The sequence below is a fragment of the Triturus cristatus genome, chromosome 10 (genome assembly GCF_964204655.1).
Source record: "Triturus cristatus chromosome 10, aTriCri1.1, whole genome shotgun sequence".
In the NCBI taxonomy this organism is placed as follows: Eukaryota; Metazoa; Chordata; class Amphibia; order Caudata; family Salamandridae; genus Triturus; species Triturus cristatus.
Window position 1 is genome coordinate 683,552,462 of NC_140593.1, and position 17,185 is coordinate 683,569,646.

Below are 17,185 nucleotides of genomic sequence, written 5' to 3' on the forward strand. Positions count from 1 at the left end.
GCCCTGCATTGCCCCCTTTATCTTAGAAAAGGAATCTTCTGGAGCTCTAAGCACCTCGTGAGCGCTGTGCTGGATTCCCGTTTTTGCTGAGAGGAAGAGTGTGCTAGCTTTGCAGCACCGTGCTGCCCGTAGGGAGGGAGAGGGAGTCCCCCGTGATTTGTGGTCGCGGGTGCCCACCCCGCTTATTTTTGAATTTGGGTGGTGGGTGCCCACCCCACATGGCCGCGGTGGCGTTTCACTAATGTTGCGGGAGCCCACCCCGCTTGTTAATTAAAGGAGCAGGTGCCCACCCTGCTTTATATTCCAATTCGGAGGGAGCCTACCCCTCATAGCACCTGTTTGATGTTATAGCGGGAGCCCACCCCATGTTTCACCGCCGCGGCCCGAGCCGCTAAAGCATTTCTCCCTGGGCCGCACTCTGCGTGACCCGGAAGTCAGGCAAGCCTTGCCTGGGACGTGGGCGGGCCCTGTTGCCGCCGGGGAAGAGGAAGGCCGGTGACGTGACGCGGGGCTCCCGTGAGGAAGAGGGAGCCCCACGTAATTTCTGAGGAGTCCCGGGTCCCAGGAGGGGGCCCGGGTGAAGAGTGCTGTCACCAGATAATCGGCGAGGCTCTCATGAGCGAGAGAGCCCCGCCTGCCGCCCGCGGAATCCGGAGAAGTCCCGGTCCCAGGAGAGGGACCGGGCGAAGTGAGAGGAAGCACGAGGAGAGCTCCGCGGTGGTGGCCGAGATGCAGAGGAGTCCCGGGTCCCAGTAGGGGGCCCGGGTGAAGAGGACAGGCGGCATGGGCAGTGCGGGGCTCCCAGGAGTACAGGGAAGCCCCACAGGAGGAGTGCTGCCGCAACAGAGAGGAGTCCCCGCCAGGAGGAGCAGCCCGGTGAGTGTGAAAGGGCTGGGGGGGGGGCTCCGCAGAGACCACTGTTGGTGCTCGGTAAAGGCACGGTACCAGTGATGTTTAGAGCGCCCCCGGATGGCAGCGGGCTGCTCCAACGACGGGACATGGTTGTTTATAGAGCCTACGTGGCTCCAACGTTTTACCCCATTATTTTTAGGAGCCACGGATGGGGGGGCTCCCACGACACGTGTAGTGCCAGTACTTGCTTTCTTGTTGGCTTAGTCACAGCTGCACCGCACCAGCGCGGGCAGCTGCAACGTTCCCGCATATGTGTTTGGAGGGCACAGTGGTGCCAGGCCTTATTACCTCACAGCTGCCCAGCAAGTAGTGGGCAGCTGCATCATTTAGTCCACAGTACTGGGGGACATGTTGTTTCTAGAGCCTAGGTGGCTCCCACGTTGTGACATTGTGTCAAGGACCATTTGAGAGCCCATGCCTCATTTTACTTCCACAGCTGCGCAGCCCTTAGTGCCAGCTGCAGCGTTTAGGCCCTTTGCTTGTCCCCAGCTGCCCAGCAAATAGTGGGCAACTGCTACGATTAGGTTTTGGCGCAACCTGGACCCTAATGTAATTTAGGTGTTATTGTGATTTATGTGCTAACGTGATTGGGTGTTAGGAAATGTACTGTGTATAGCATGTTTTGCGCACCCTGTGTTTTATACCTCTGAATGTGGTCATTTCTGCCTAGGAGGTTGTTTTACCTGTTTAGGTTGATGTTAGGGAGATAATACTTCCCTGTGCGATATGCACCCCTAGTGTAGTTATACTTAGGTGGTTAGGTCTAATGCGTTAGACTAATGAGAAATTTCATAATGTGTTTATGCCCCTGTGATGGATGCAGGATAGGTTTTATACCTGATGCTAGTGTGATGACGCTGAGGTCATTATTGCGCCAGTAGTTACTGGTTGTGTTCTACAGTGCTAATTTGTGTTACAGTTAGTATATGTTCTACATGTACAATTGGTGATTTGTGCTGATTCTGACAGTGGTCCATGTGGCCCTGTCCCGTGTAAATAGTCCCTTGTAAAATTCTGCCCAGTGCCAGTTAGCACAGTGTAAATTGTGTGAATATTATCTAATGTGTTTTGGTATAATACAAAGGCTATGTTTATATATAACCTTGTGTGGAGTTTCTTTTGTGGTGGGCCTTGGGTGTTGTTGCTAGGTGCGAGCGCAAACGCTTTACACATTGCCTCCGGGATAAGCCTGACTGCTCGTGCCAAGCTACCAAGGGGGTGAGCAGGGGTTATCTTTGGCGTGTAACTCCCCACCACTGACTAGAGTGGTGGTTTCTGCCTGGCTTTGGCGCAAGCCCTAGCCAACCAGAAATCCCATTTCTAACAATGCTCAAACTACCCCTGTCCGAATGATGACCCAAAACTTGTAAAGGGGTTGAAAGTAGGACTGGGTGGAGTTCACTGAGTTCTGGTACGTGGAACTCCGGGAAGTGCCCAAAAAAACCAGCTGCACTACTTGGAGTTCGCAATCGACGAAGTGCGGTACATCGTGCTGATTTTTAACGCCGTGAGTTTGGCCCACGTAGTAAAATCAGTCCAAACTGCACTATGTGTTGCGCCATGTGCTGCTGCGTCTTTCTGCCACTTAAGGAGACATTCGACTCGGGCAGCAGCTTCCTCAATGCAAGTGGCAGATTTCTCTAATTGAGCTGCTGCGACCTTCCATGACTGCCCCGTTGAAATATTTTGCCAGGAGGAGGTCTAGCATGCCATGTTTCTTGCTCATTATCGCCAACTTAGGGGTCATTTACGATGCCGTTCGTAAGGGCTCGGAATCGGATTCGGGATTGCCGAATCCGATTCGATACCCTTGTTTCCGACCGAATCGTACACACTTCTCAATGACCGATTACGATGCCCGTAAACTGTCTGAATCAGTTCCGAAACGTATTTGGACAGGTCATGTCTTTCAGAGCTGAATCGTACAGCTCTATGGACTCGGTTTCCGAGCAAGTAAATACGATGAACGATTCGGACAGGCTTTGCAAATCAGTTTTTCAGGAACGGATCGGCTGCCAGAATCTGTCTTTGGTTCCTTTTCTTTCTTTTGGTCCCACTCCAGTCAGTGCAACAGTAGGGAAAGCATTGGACTCAAGAAGAGTAACAATTTACTATTCTCACTCCACTCTATGCAACAGTAGGAAAAGTGTTGGATTGCGGAGGAGTAACAATTTACTATTCCCACTCCAGCTGGTACAACAGTAGGGAAAGTGTTGGATTGTGGTGGGGTAAAATTTACTATTCACACTGTAGTCTGTGCAACAGGAGAGAAAGGGCTGGACCCAGGAGGGGTAAAATATACTTTTCCTTCTCCAGTCTGTGCAACAGTAGATAAAGCATTGGATAACAGAGGGGTAAGATTTACTATTCCCACTCCAGTTTGTACAATAGTAGGGAAAGTGTTGGCTTGCAGAGAGGTAAAATTTACTATTTCTACTCCAGTCGTTTCAATAGTAGGGAAAGCGTTGGATTACGGAGTGGTAACATTTACTATTTCCACTCTAGTCTGTGCAACCATAGGGCTGGACAAGGGAGGGGTAATGTGTACGTTTCCTACTCCAGTCTGTGCAACAGTAGGGAAAGCATTGGGTAGTTGAGGGGTAAGATTTACTATTCTGACTACAGTCAGTGTAACAGTAGGGAAAGCATTGGACTCCGGAGGGGAATAATTTACTATTCCCACTCCACTCTAGTCAACAGTAAGGAAAGTGTTGAATTGCGGAGGGTTAAAATTTACTATTCCCACTCCAGTCAGTGCAACAGTAGGTAAAAGGTTGGACTCAGGAGGGGTAACAATTTACTATTCCCACTCCAGCTGGTGCAACAGTAGGGAAAGTGTTGGATTGCGGAGAGGTAAAATTTACTATTTCTACTCTAGTCTGTGCAACCGTAGGGCTGGACAAGGGAGGGGTGATTTGTATGTTTCCTTCACTTGTCTGTGCAACAGTAGAGAAAGCGTTGGACAGTTGAGGGGTAAGATTTACTATTCCTGCTCCAGTCTGTGCATCAGTGGAGAGAGAGTACTTAATTTCAAACAAATAAAATATTTTAACAACTACATAAAATAACAACAAACATAAATATTAACATTTTAAAAATATTAGGATTTTTATTTTAAATGAATAAATACATATGTATACAATATTTAATAAATATTGTATATGAAAACAAATAATAATAATATAATTAAAATATCACACTATATTTTCACAGTTATAATAACCAACAAATATGATGTTATGTATAATTGAAAAGCATAACACAATTAACATATAACAAAATAAATTACACAATTTTGTAAATAATAAATAACAATTGTTATATTTTTTTAACACTTAAATAACTTCCTTGCCTATACCACCACAATGAAAACAACAAACACCGAAAATATATCTTGAAATTATAATATCTACATATTTTACATAATAAATCATCAATTAAACAATTAATAGTTATCAACTAATAATAAAATAATTATATTTTATATATTTTATTAACTTCACATCCTTTATCCCTAGAAAAACAACGTGCACTTAATTTATATCTAAAAAAATCTTAATGACATAATTTACATAATTAATTAGCAATTAAACAATTAATAACATTTAGCTAGTAATAAATTAAATATATGTAATGAGCTTCCCACCCTTTACCCCTACAAACACAACAACCCAAATCTGATATATAACGTAAAACATGTTTTGCAAAATTAATAATCAATACAATTATTATTAATCATTAACATTAATGGTAATTATTAAAATGAATTTCCTTCACACCCTTCCCCCTAAAAAAACAACGAACCACACCAAGAATATTAATACAAAGCAAATTAATTGCACAATTTACATAATTAAATAATCATAATTAAATTACTTTCCACCCTCTAACCCTACAAGCCCTACAACTCACATCTAAAACAACATTATTAAAAAAAATGAATTACACAATTAACATAATTATTTATCAATTACATATTTAATATTAATTAATATCTATTTACTAATTATAATTAATTTACTTCCCACCCTGTACTCCTATAGACCCCAGAACCCACTATGGTACTAAAAATACAAATAAACTAATAAATTAAATTTAAAAACATGATTAAATAATTATACAAATAATGTATAAAACATACAATTAAAATATATCCTAAAAAACATAAAAATAATTTAAAAACAATATTATTAACAACACTTGATTTGTAAACGATATTAGCAAAATACATATTTTTAACATGGATAATAACAACATAGATATTTTTAACATGGATATTACTATACCTTAAAATCGATATTTTTGCACAAATTTGTGCATCAGAATATTTCATACTCAATATTTCGGCTCCTCAATATTGTTTTTTAAATATTTTGTCTGAATATCATGATGTTTGTTAGATTTATTTGCTAAACAGTTTTTCAAGCATGGAGAAGACCCAATGGGTGTCCGAGTGCTGAAGTTAGTCCCAGGTCCTAGAAAGTTGTAAAATATATAATACATTGTGTAATAATAAAAGAAAAAATATAACATTACAATAACATTACAACAACATCACAGACATCAAAACTAAGGTATTAAGGGAGAGCAGCACACATTAAGGTCATACTTTCTCAGAAACCGTAACCATATCTGGAATTACTCTAAAGAGAAATAGGTTTTTAATAGTTGGAAATGGCACTATAAGAGCAGGCTTTTCAGGATTGATAGATTGGTGGCTCTTAGCCTGTGGTCTGTGGACCCTGGGGGTCCACAGCACTACTCAGAGAATCTTTGACTGTGTAGAAAATTAAATAATATTAGCAGATTAAGGGGCCGATTCCGATGTAGGTCGGAGGCTTTCCAACTGACATGGTTGGTTTGCGGTCGGACCGCCAAATTACGATGTCGGCAGTCAGAGCGTAAACTGGCTGGTCATTCCGACGCAGTTCTGATCGGCTCTCGGACCCATACTGTAATTCCTTATAAATGGTGTTTCTGCCATCTGGATTACGATGTTGGTTTCTGACAGCCTTTTCATGCCGGCAATTTCCATAGAGAAATGGGAGTATGCAACCGAACAGTGCTCGGTCGTATCGTAATCAGGCAGTCGGAATCACCGACTTAAGGGCAGTCAGAACCACGAACTAGAGGTCGGTTGGTCCAGAGACCGCGATGGTGACATCCTAATCGGCCCCTAAGTATGTACACATAAAAAAGAAAAATGTAAAATATAACTTTCTAAAATGGCCTGTAAAAGAGACAAATTCTAAACTGGGGGCTAAAAATGAAGTGTATCCATAGTGTTAGACCTGTCACCTTAGGGTGGTCTTGCCCCAAACCTTTTACCTTACTCCTCCTTTTTGCCAATCTCGTTTTTGGTTGGGCCTCTGTGCACTTTATCCCTGCTATCCAGTGCTAAAGTGCAATCACTCTCTACCTTAAATATGGTGAAATTGGTTTACACCAAATTGGCACATGTAATTTACTTCTAAGTCCCTTGTTCAAGAGGTAATTCATATGCTCAGGGCCTGTAAAGTAAGTGCTACTGGTGAGCCTGCAGCACTGATTGGGCCACCCACCCTAGTAGCCTTTAAACATGTCCCAGCCCTGCCATTGCAGCCTGGATGTGAAGTTTTACATTGCCATTTCAACCTGGCAAAAAAAACATTTTAGCCAAGCCTAAACCTTCCCTTTTAATACATATAAGACCCCCCTAGAGGTAAGCCCATAGGGCAGGGTGCTTGAGGTGTACTTCAAAAGATGGACAAGTATTTTCAATATGGCCTGGTAGTGCAAAACTCTTACATTAATTTTTTCCTTGCTGCAAGGCTTGCATCTCCCATAGGATAACATTGGGTAAACTTGTTGCATTTAATAAGTGATAACACTCAGGTGCCTATCACGATCCGGCAAAAACCGGGTACGAACCGTCGGACGGAGCATAATCTCCGCCCGACGCGTACCCGGTCGACAATTTTTACAAACAAGGAATTACGATTCGCACGGGTACACCATTACCGTACGATTCGTAAAAAAGCCCGACCGAACAAAAAACACCTACCAATGCGATCCGGGAAAGCGCCGACCTGACGTCGGGACGCTCGCAGCCAGCCATTCACGACCCAGGAATCACGATTCGCACCGACGTCACCCCGCACGGTGAATATTTTGCGGCAGCCAAAAACTGCCGGGAAATCAGGACGACGCGAACAAGGACCACCAGTACGCGACGGACAGACGACGACGCGAACAAGGAGGACCAGTGCGCGACGGACAGACATGGACCCGAACCTACGAGTCATCCCTGCCCTCATAGCAGTACACCTCCTCTACAGGTTACGACGCAGACGCCGCAGAAGGTCAGAATAACTAAGGGAGGGGGGAAAGTGGGGTGGGGTGGGGGTGGCACGACCAGGGCAGGCCACAAAACAACCACATAAGTCACACACCACACATGGCCTGGACATACCTGACTCCCATGCCCTGGTCACCACGAGGGGGTGGGGGCGTGTCCTGATAAGCCAGCGACCGCCACAACGGAAGTCCGTCACCACGCGAACCGGCAACACAACCAGACAGGTACGTCCCGTACCCACGCCTGAAGAGCGTGGGTACGAGTCGGACCACGCCCACACACGTCACCCCAACAATGGCGGGACGGATCGCACCCACGTGGCAAAGGCCTGGGTACGGGCCGCACAAACATCACATAGCGTGGGGACGGATATGTACGGACCCTACCCCCACCCCGTATGCAAGGAGCGTACCCCCCAGCCCAACAGTGCAAGTACGACCCGTACCCCCACCCGCGTATGCATGGAGCGTACCCCCACCCCAACAGTGTAAGTTCGACCCGTACCCTCACCCGCGTATGCATGCAGCGTACCCCCCATGCCAACAGTGTAAGTACGACTCGAACCCCCACCCACGAATGCAAGGAGCGTACCCCCCAGCCCAACAGTGTAAGTACGACCCGTACCCCCACCCGCAAATGCAAGGAGCGTACCCCCCAGCCCAACAGTGTAAGTACGACCCGTACCCCCACCCGCAAATGCAAGGAGCGTACCCCCCAGCCCAACAGTGTAAGTACGACCCGTACCCCCACCCGCGTATGCAAGGAGCGTACCCCCCATGCCAACAGTGTCAGTACGACCCGTACCCCCACCCGCGGACGTACGGAGCGTACCCCCACCCCAACAGTGTAAGTTCGACCCGTACCCCCACCCGCAAATGCAAGGAGCGTACCCCCCAGCCCAACAGTGTAAGTACGACCCGTACCCCCACCCGCGAATGCAAGGAGCGTACCCCCCAGCCCAACAGTGTCAGTACGACCCGTACCCCCACCCGCGGACGTACGGAGCGTACCCCCACCCCAACAGTGTAAGTTCGACCCGTACCCCCACCCGCAAATGCAAGGAGCGTACCCCCCAGCCCAACAGTGTAAGTACGACCCGTACCCCCACCCGCGAATGCAAGGAGCGTACCCCCCAGCCCAACAGTGTCAGTACGACCCGTACCCCCACCCGCGGACGTACGGAGCGTACCCCCACCCCAACAGTGTAAGTTCGACCCGTACCCCCACCCGCAAATGCAAGGAGCGTACCCCCCAGCCCAACAGTGTAAGTACGACCCGTACCCCCACCCGCGAATGCAAGGAGCGTACCCCACAGCCCAACAGTGTAAGTACGACCCGTACCCCCACCCGCAAATGCAAGGAGCGTACCCCCCAGCCCAACAGTGTAAGTACGACCCGTACCCCCACCCGCGAATGCAAGGAGCGTACCCCCCAGCCCAACAGTGCAAGTACGACCCGTACCCCCACCCGCAAATGCAAGGAGCGTACCCCCCAGCCCAACAGTGTAAGTACGACCCGTACCCCCACCCGCGAATGCAAGGAGCGTACCCCCCAGCCCAACAGTGTAAGTACGACCCGTACCCACACCCGCGGACGTACGGAGCGTACCCCCACCACACCAGTGTCAGTAGACTCGTACCCTCACCTCGAATGCATTGTGCGTACCCCCACCGTGTATGTGCCAAGCGCACATATCCTGAAATCGGAGGTGTGTGTGCAGAGTCCACCCAGCAGTGCCCTGAGACAGGAGGGGTGGGTGTGGAGTCCTCCCAGCAGTGCCCTGAGACAGGAGGGGTGGGTGTGGAGTCCTCCCAGCAGTGCCCTGAGACAGGAGGGGTGGGTGTGGAGTCCTCCCAGCAGTGCCCTGAGACAGGAGGGGTGGGTGCCTATCACTCCCAGCAGTGCCCTGAGACAGGAGGGGTGGGTGTGGAGTCCTCCCAGCAGTGCCCTGACACAGGAGGGGTGGGTGCAGAGTCCTCCCAGCAGTGCCCTGAGACAGGAGGGGTGGGTGTGGAGTCCTCCCAGCAGTGCCCTGACACAGGAGGGGTGGGTGTGGAGTCCTCCCAGCAGTGCCCTGAGACAGGAGGGGTGGGTGCAGAGTCCTCCCAGCAGTGCCCTGAGACAGGAGGGGTGGGTGCCCATCACTCCCAGCAGTGCCCTGAGACAGGAGGGGTGTAACACATGTGTGTGAGGCCAGAATTATCCACATGCATACTGGCTACAAGGGAACATGTCCCCATGAACTCATGTCAACAGACTCCACACACAAGTACAGTGATCACCAAGGATGCCACGATTGTCGCAGGTGGAGACATGGCCCTGCATGCATGGCCAAAGTAGAAGGGCTCCGTCACACACACAGCTCATGTAGACACAGCTCTGCGCTAAACATTGGGAACACCCTGCAGGGAAGAAAGCTGGGTACACAGAGGAAGGAATACACCCTGGGACAAGTGCACCATGCAGTAACTGCTTACATGAACAAAGAAAGTTAGCCAACACCTTGTGATGGCACACAGATCACAGGGTCCCACCAATGAGCAGTACACTACTACATATCCCACACACCCAAACCCCTACACACCACCCAAAACCATGTAGCAGCCCCACCAACACCAATACCAGCATAGCAGTAGTGTGATAATGAAAACAAAATTAAGCTTTATTCAGCATGAGCACAATGTCCGTGGATCGCAGGCAGTTCAATCTTCACAAAGCCCATAGGGCAGTCAATGATTCTCAGCTGGATGGGGGACACAGTGGGATGCGTGTCCCCTACATTGCCTGCACAGTCAAATGGCATCGTCTTCCACACTGGTGAGGGCATCAGGGGGGGGGGAAGCAACAGGCACCGCAGGGACATCAGGGCAAAGGGGCGGCGTTGTGGGTGCAGGGATGGAGGACTCCACCACAGGGGGTGGGTCAGTGCCAAAGGCGGAGGCCAGGATGGCACTACACACCTTTGCAAGGTCCTCCAGGGAGTCCCCTGCACCCGAAGGGACCTCAGGCCCCAAGGAGGGGGGGGGGTCAGAGGGATGGGTCGCAGCGCCACCGGGGGAGGGTGGAGACAGGGGGGGAGACTCAACCACCCTGACCGGGGACCTCCTTGACCGCTTGCGTGGTGGTGTAACTGTGGGGCTCAGGGACAGAGCGGCCATGAAGGAGTCCTTGGGGGAGATGTGGCCAGGAGAGCTGAGGGGAGGGGATTTGGAGGGAGTGGACTGGGTGGAATGCGGACTCCCACTATGGCTGCGTGTCACACGTTTGCCCCCCGACCCAGTGGGTGTGCCTACCTCACCCTGTGTGTGCGTGTCAGGAGGAGTGCGGTGGACCTTCCCTGCTGGTGTGGTGCCCGTGTCCGTTGATGTGGGTGCATGCCGACGTCTGGGTGTACGTGTGACAGGCATGGGAGTGGGAAGTGTGGATGGGGCAGGGGTAGGTGGGGGGAGGTCACGCTGCAGGAGACCCACTGCTGCAGTCAGTGTGGAGTCGATGGACCTCAGCAAGTTGCGTTGGTCAGCCTGCGATGAATGAATGCCCTCCAAGAAAGCCTCGATGTTGGTGAGGGTTTTGCCGTGGGCATGGAGGACATTAAGGATCGCAGCCTGACCAACCTGCAGTTGCCGCTGGATGTCCACAGACTCTGCATTGGCGGCAGCAGTGGAGACAGGGGCAGGGGGTGCGGTGCCTGGCAGGAAGGAGACATGCTGTGACCGGGCACGCTGGGAAGGGACACGAGCAAGTGGGAGGCGGCTGGTGGAAACTGAGGGGGCGGTGCGAGGTGTTGTTCCGCTGTCAGCTGCTGGTGCAGCCTCCGCCCACTCGGAGACATCGTCCCCGGACCTGTCAGCTTCGTAGTCTGATGTGCCAGTCGACAGGTCCTCGGCCACACTCTCCTCCGCCTCTGTACCACTCGATGTGCCAGACCCGATGTCACGGCTGGCACTGGTGCTCGGTCCCTCCGCCTGGTCTGTGTCCATGTCTCCCTCTGTGTCCCCCGACGATGCTGTGGGCAGGGTGGAGAGACAGAAATAATCAGACATCTGTACACATCTGTCACATGAGTCCAATCTACATAGGTAACATTGCATGGCCTGAAAAGGAAGATCCCTAACATCTACTGAACAGGGTACCGATGTAGGGCATGAAACACACAGTTGGTTGAGCCACCATGCCACTGAAATACCATGGAGAGCATGAGACAATAGCTAAACACAGGAAAAGGAGTCTGACATAGCACCCAGGCCCTGGGGACAATCCAGCACTGCATCTGCACCACACAGCGTTGGCGAAAATACCGATGACCAGGGACCATATCCATGAACTTGAGACACATGCTGCATAGGTAATGCTGAAAACATGCACAACATGACTCTGTCACTGCACATTTCGTGTGTGTCCAGACACATCACACACTGCCCAGACCCAGCAAGTGGTAATCAGGATTTAACACATAGGCATTGCCCGCCCCAACAAGACCCTACACGAGGCAAATTGTTGAGACACAGGTGGCACCAACATCTCATAGTCTGGGTGATACACACAGGGGCAGGCAAAAAGCAAGATTGGACGCCAAACAGCTAAGGTGCGCCTGTACAAATAATGAGGTACCAGTGCCCATCCTCAGATGAGTATAGCAAGACACACAGGCACTGGCAACTGTGAGTATGAAGAAGGACAATCAGGTCAGGCTGCACAGTGGACACCTGTACAAAATAGCACGTCTATATACATGGTGACAGGGGACAATGGCAGAGAGCACAACTTACGCTGTAGACACTGACAGTGGCCACGTTTATGATGACACATACACCACTGAGGAAAAGGTGCCCCAGGGGACAGTAGTGGGCACGCAACTACATGCTACTGAATGGTAATGACTGCAACACACGTCACCATCCCTGCACTATGTGTATCGCACACTCATGCACATCATGTCACAGGCCACTACATGGGACATGCGCGCTGTAAGGCATGACACATGAGAGACCAACTCCCATGTCTGGAGTCAGCATCAGTGCCAACTGATATGGAACCCACATGCAGTGAACTTGACAGTGCACAGGCAATGTCCCACAACCTGTTACACACCACCCCCACACATGATGCTACAGACATTGTTCCCGTGGACAAAGCGCCAGCCTACATTACCCTGTGAAGGAGTGACTACACACAGACCAGGGAACACATTGCAAGGAGGGGAAGGGTGGCAGGGGCACAGCGCTATACTGGGGCAAACAGGATCTGCACAGCACCTTTAAACCCTGCCAGTGAATTCATGCTACTGTGCCCTTACAAATGCCGGTGACACACAACAAACACACATGTACCTACCCCCTTCCGGCTGCTGCATCGCCTGTAAGCGCCTCTCCAGGTCTGGAAAGACCACCGGCAGCACACGCCTGTGGAGGTGGCTCAGACGGCGGCGGCCGCGGTTCTTGTGGCTCTCAGGTGAGTCCCCCAGCAGGAGCCGTGCAATCCTCCGCGTCCAGCACCGGATATCCTGCCAGCGTTTCCTCACCTGGGACAGGCTCTGCCTCCGACCATCCACACGCCTCACGGCACTGACGGCGGTCAGCCAGATCTGCTCCTTGGCAGTGGCGCCTACCTGTGAGGAAGAACAAGTGACACCACATCAATACACCAGCCACATGTCACAGAGAGACATATGGGTACAAATTAGCTGGTTACAACAAGGCATGTCATGCAGCCAACGCATTGCACCTTTGTCATAGGGACATCATCCCCTGGTGAGGGAAAAAGCACTACGTGCCACAGTGGGTACACAGGTGGAATGATGGCAATGTCACAATCAATGATCAAGGCTCACACTGTGCATCACACCCACCCCTCCTGTCTCAGGGCACTGCTGTGAGTGATAGGCCCCCACCCCTCCTGTCTCAGGGCACTGCTGTGAGTGATAGGCCCCCACCCCTCCTGTCTCAGGGCACTGCTGGGAGACATCAGGCACCCCCCCCTGGGACCCCCCCGACAGTACATGGCATGTGTGTTACACCTGGACGCAATGGCAGAAGTCACAGTCACAACATAGGGACAGTCTGTGGCAGTGGCCTATGCACTCACCTGATACCCTGGTCGCCCATACAGCATGGAGTACTGTGGGAGGATCACATCCAGCAGAGCCATGTTCTCCTCCAGGGTGAATGGCTGTGTCCTCTCCACAGCCCTTGACATGGTTCCAGGGAATCAGTAGCAGCAGCTGGGTCGACGAATGCAAAGATGTGCAGGCAAGTGCTCCCTCATGGGACCTGGCTGCCTTATATGTGCCCTTCTGCCCAGTCTCATGCACAGGAGTACAGAGAGATTGGTCACTCACATTTGCATCCTATGTTTCCACCAATCCCTACAAACCTAGCAGTCTGTGGGTTCTCTATCGGTTTCATTCTCCTGCATGATGTCAGCCCCACAAACACATTGCAACAAAGTAGACAAATTCCAACTGACTTCTGCTGTGCACCTTCCAGAACAATTTCGAATTTTGAACTTGGTCTCCATGACAACCAGCATGCATGTAGGCCTTAATACTTGTCCCCTATGTAATTTGGAGCATCACACACAGGTACGGTGCGTGTGGGGGCCCTAGGGCACCCCAAATGCATGGCAACGGCCCGTACATGCATGCCTACCCTCTCCATCACTATGGGTCTGCACGCGTATGCGTACCCGTAGTGGTACGGACCGTACACTCGCATCTACGCTCTCCATCACTATGGGTCTGCACGCGTATGCGTACTCGTAGTGATAGTGAGCGTAGATGCGAGTGTACGGTCCGTACCACTACGGGTACGCATACGCGTGCAGACCCATAGTGATAGTGAGCGTAGATGCGAGTGTACGGTCCGTACCACTTCGGGTACGCATACGCATACGCGTGCAGACCCATAGTGATAGTGAGCGTAGATGCGAGTGTACGGTCCGTACCACTACGGGTACGCATACGCGTGCAGACCCATAGTGATAGTGAGCGTAGATGCGAGTGTACGGTCCGTACCACTACGGGTACGCATACGCGTGCAGACCCATAGTGATAGTGAGCGTAGATGCGAGTGTACGGTCCGTACCACTACGGGTACGCATACGCGTGCAGACCCATAGTGATAGTGAGCGTAGATGCGAGTGTACGGTCCGTACCACTACGGGTACGCATACGCGTGCAGACCCATAGTGATAGTGAGCGTAGATGCGAGTGTACGGTCCGTACCACTACGGGTACGCATACGCGTGCAGACCCATAGTGATAGTGAGCGTAGATGCGAGTGTACGGTCCGTACCACTACGGGTACGCATACGCGTGCAGACCCATAGTGATAGTGAGCGTAGATGCGAGTGTACGGTCCGTACCACTACGGGTACGCATACGCGTGCAGACCCATAGTGATAGGGCCGTACACTCGCATCTACGCTCTCTATCACTATGGGTCTGCACGCGTATGCGTACTCGTAGTGGTACGGACCGTACACTCACATTTACGCTCTCCATCACTATGGGTCTGCACGCGTATGCGTACCCATAGTGGTACGGACCGTACACTCGCATCTACGCTCACTATCACTATGGGTCTGCACGCGTATGCGTACCCGTAGTGGCACGGACCGTACACTCGCATCTACGCTCGCCATCACGATGGGTACACATACGGCAGCACTCCCACAGTGATTTGGGAACATGCACAGGCCCTCTCAGCAGCAGTACGGCGGATTTTACACATCACTGTGGTGATAGGCGACACACATGTAGGAATAGGGCGGACATACTTGTCCATGGATGGACATACTTGTCCAGGAATGGACATCAAGGCATCGTCTGTGCATTACCACATGTGTGGGGCACAGGTGTCACAGGCTGTGATGTGGAACATGCCTCCTGAGTGGAGAAGGCACCAGATGTATGATGAGATGTGTACATGTGTACTGTGTGAGGGTGCAATGTGTGCCAGGCATGCCCTTGACTCCTTTGACATGTGTGCATGTGGGACTGCGCACTTGGGGTGAGCGTCACTGGCATGGCACGGACACCAACACACGGAAGTGTCCCATGATGCCCGGTACAGGGGTCATGACACATGACTTATCACTACCCACAGTGCACAATGTGACTATGCCATATATGTGTCCGGGATTTACATCAGGTTGATGTTGTAGCACCCTCAAAAGCTGCAGCCGTTGCAGCAACCAACATGTGGCTGTGTGTAGATTGTCATTGCACACTGTTCCCAACACCATGCCACATGTGTTCTCGGATGTGAGGTGCACATGTATGAAAGGGACACGGAGTAGCGTGACAAGGCCATGTCAGCAAACTCACAAGGAATGTGTGGTGAGTCATGACATGTGCACCTTCATGGCAAGGTGTGTGGGCTGGACTAGTATAATGTCATGTGACCTGTGGCTCAAGTGTTCCGCTGCCAGTCTCTGCAATCGGCATCACACTTCTGATGATGTGTGGGTGTATGTCACTCCTGTCTTGCGTCGGGCAGTGCACTTGCACTGGGACACAGCTATTTCCATGGCGTGGCATGGGGAGGTTCTCAATCACCGTGTGTAGCTGGGTCTTGGAAGGAGTGTCACCTTGCATCCATACGTGTCCTGGGCATGTAGCACATGCCTGACTCCCTATGTGGCATGTGTGTATTGCCAGATTTACATGTGCTCAGTAGACATGAGTTGTTCTCGTAGTGCACTCACTCTTCCTTGTCACTTCCAAATTACTGCAGAGCGCCTCCTGTTGCCCGAAGAATTCCAGACTTGGCTACCATGCAGGAGAATGACAGGATCCGGCTCTACCGCTTCACCCAACCGTTGATTCTGGAGCTGACGGCGAGACTGGCACCACACCTGCAACCGCAGCACAGGTATCCTACGGCACTGACACCCCAGCTGAAGGTAATGGCTGCCCTACATTTCCTTGCCACGGGTATCTTCCAAAATACCATAGCTCATGTTGGTGGCATGTCCCAGAGCATGTTCAGCGGTGTGCTGCATGATTTCTTGGAGGCCATGTTGATTCACCTGGATGACTTCATCAAGTTCCCAACCCCTGAACAGATGACTGAGGTCAAGCGTGGTTTCTATGCCCTGGGAGGGATGCCCCATGTCATTGGGTCCATAGATGGGACACATGTAGGTTTGGTACCACCACACGCACGGGAGGTGGCGTACCGCAATCGGAAGCACTACCACTCCATCAATGCCCTTGTGGTGTGTCTGTCCAACATGGTGATTTCACATGTCTGTGCTCGTTTCCCAGGATCAGCACACGATGCCTACATCATGAGGCGTAGCGGGATGCCTGATATGATGATGCAGCTGCGCAACGAACGAGCATGTGTTGTTGGTGGGTACAGTCTGTCTGTCCTGTATTCTGTTTGGCCGAGCAGCACTACCGCTTCGCCAGTTCTAACGATATCCATGTGCTTTCCATTTAGGGGACGCTGGCTATCCCAACATGCCTTGGCTGCTGACACCTCTCCGTAACCCCATCACGCCGGCCCAGCTCCGCTACAACACCGCCCATGGCCGGACAAGGCGAGTGATAGAGAGGACGTTTGGCATGCTGAAGAGCCGATTCCGGTGCCTCCACAAGACCGGCGGCGCACTCCCATATGCCCCGGCAAAGGTTTGCAAGATCTTCATGGTCTGCTGCATGCTGCACAACATGGCAGTTGAAAGAGCTGTGCCACTCATCCTGAATCAACATGACGAGGACCATCCACCCGTGGAGGACGAAGGGCTTGGCAATGGGGCTAGTGATGTGGAGGATGTGGAGCCGCAAGAGGACATCCGGACTCGGCTCATACGCGACTTCTTTGCTTAGTGGTGAGTACAAGTGTCTGAGTGTGCACGCCTTGGTCCCCGTGTGGCATGTGTTGTGATGCGTGTCTCCACCTGCATGTATGGCACGTGAGTCAGAGGTGT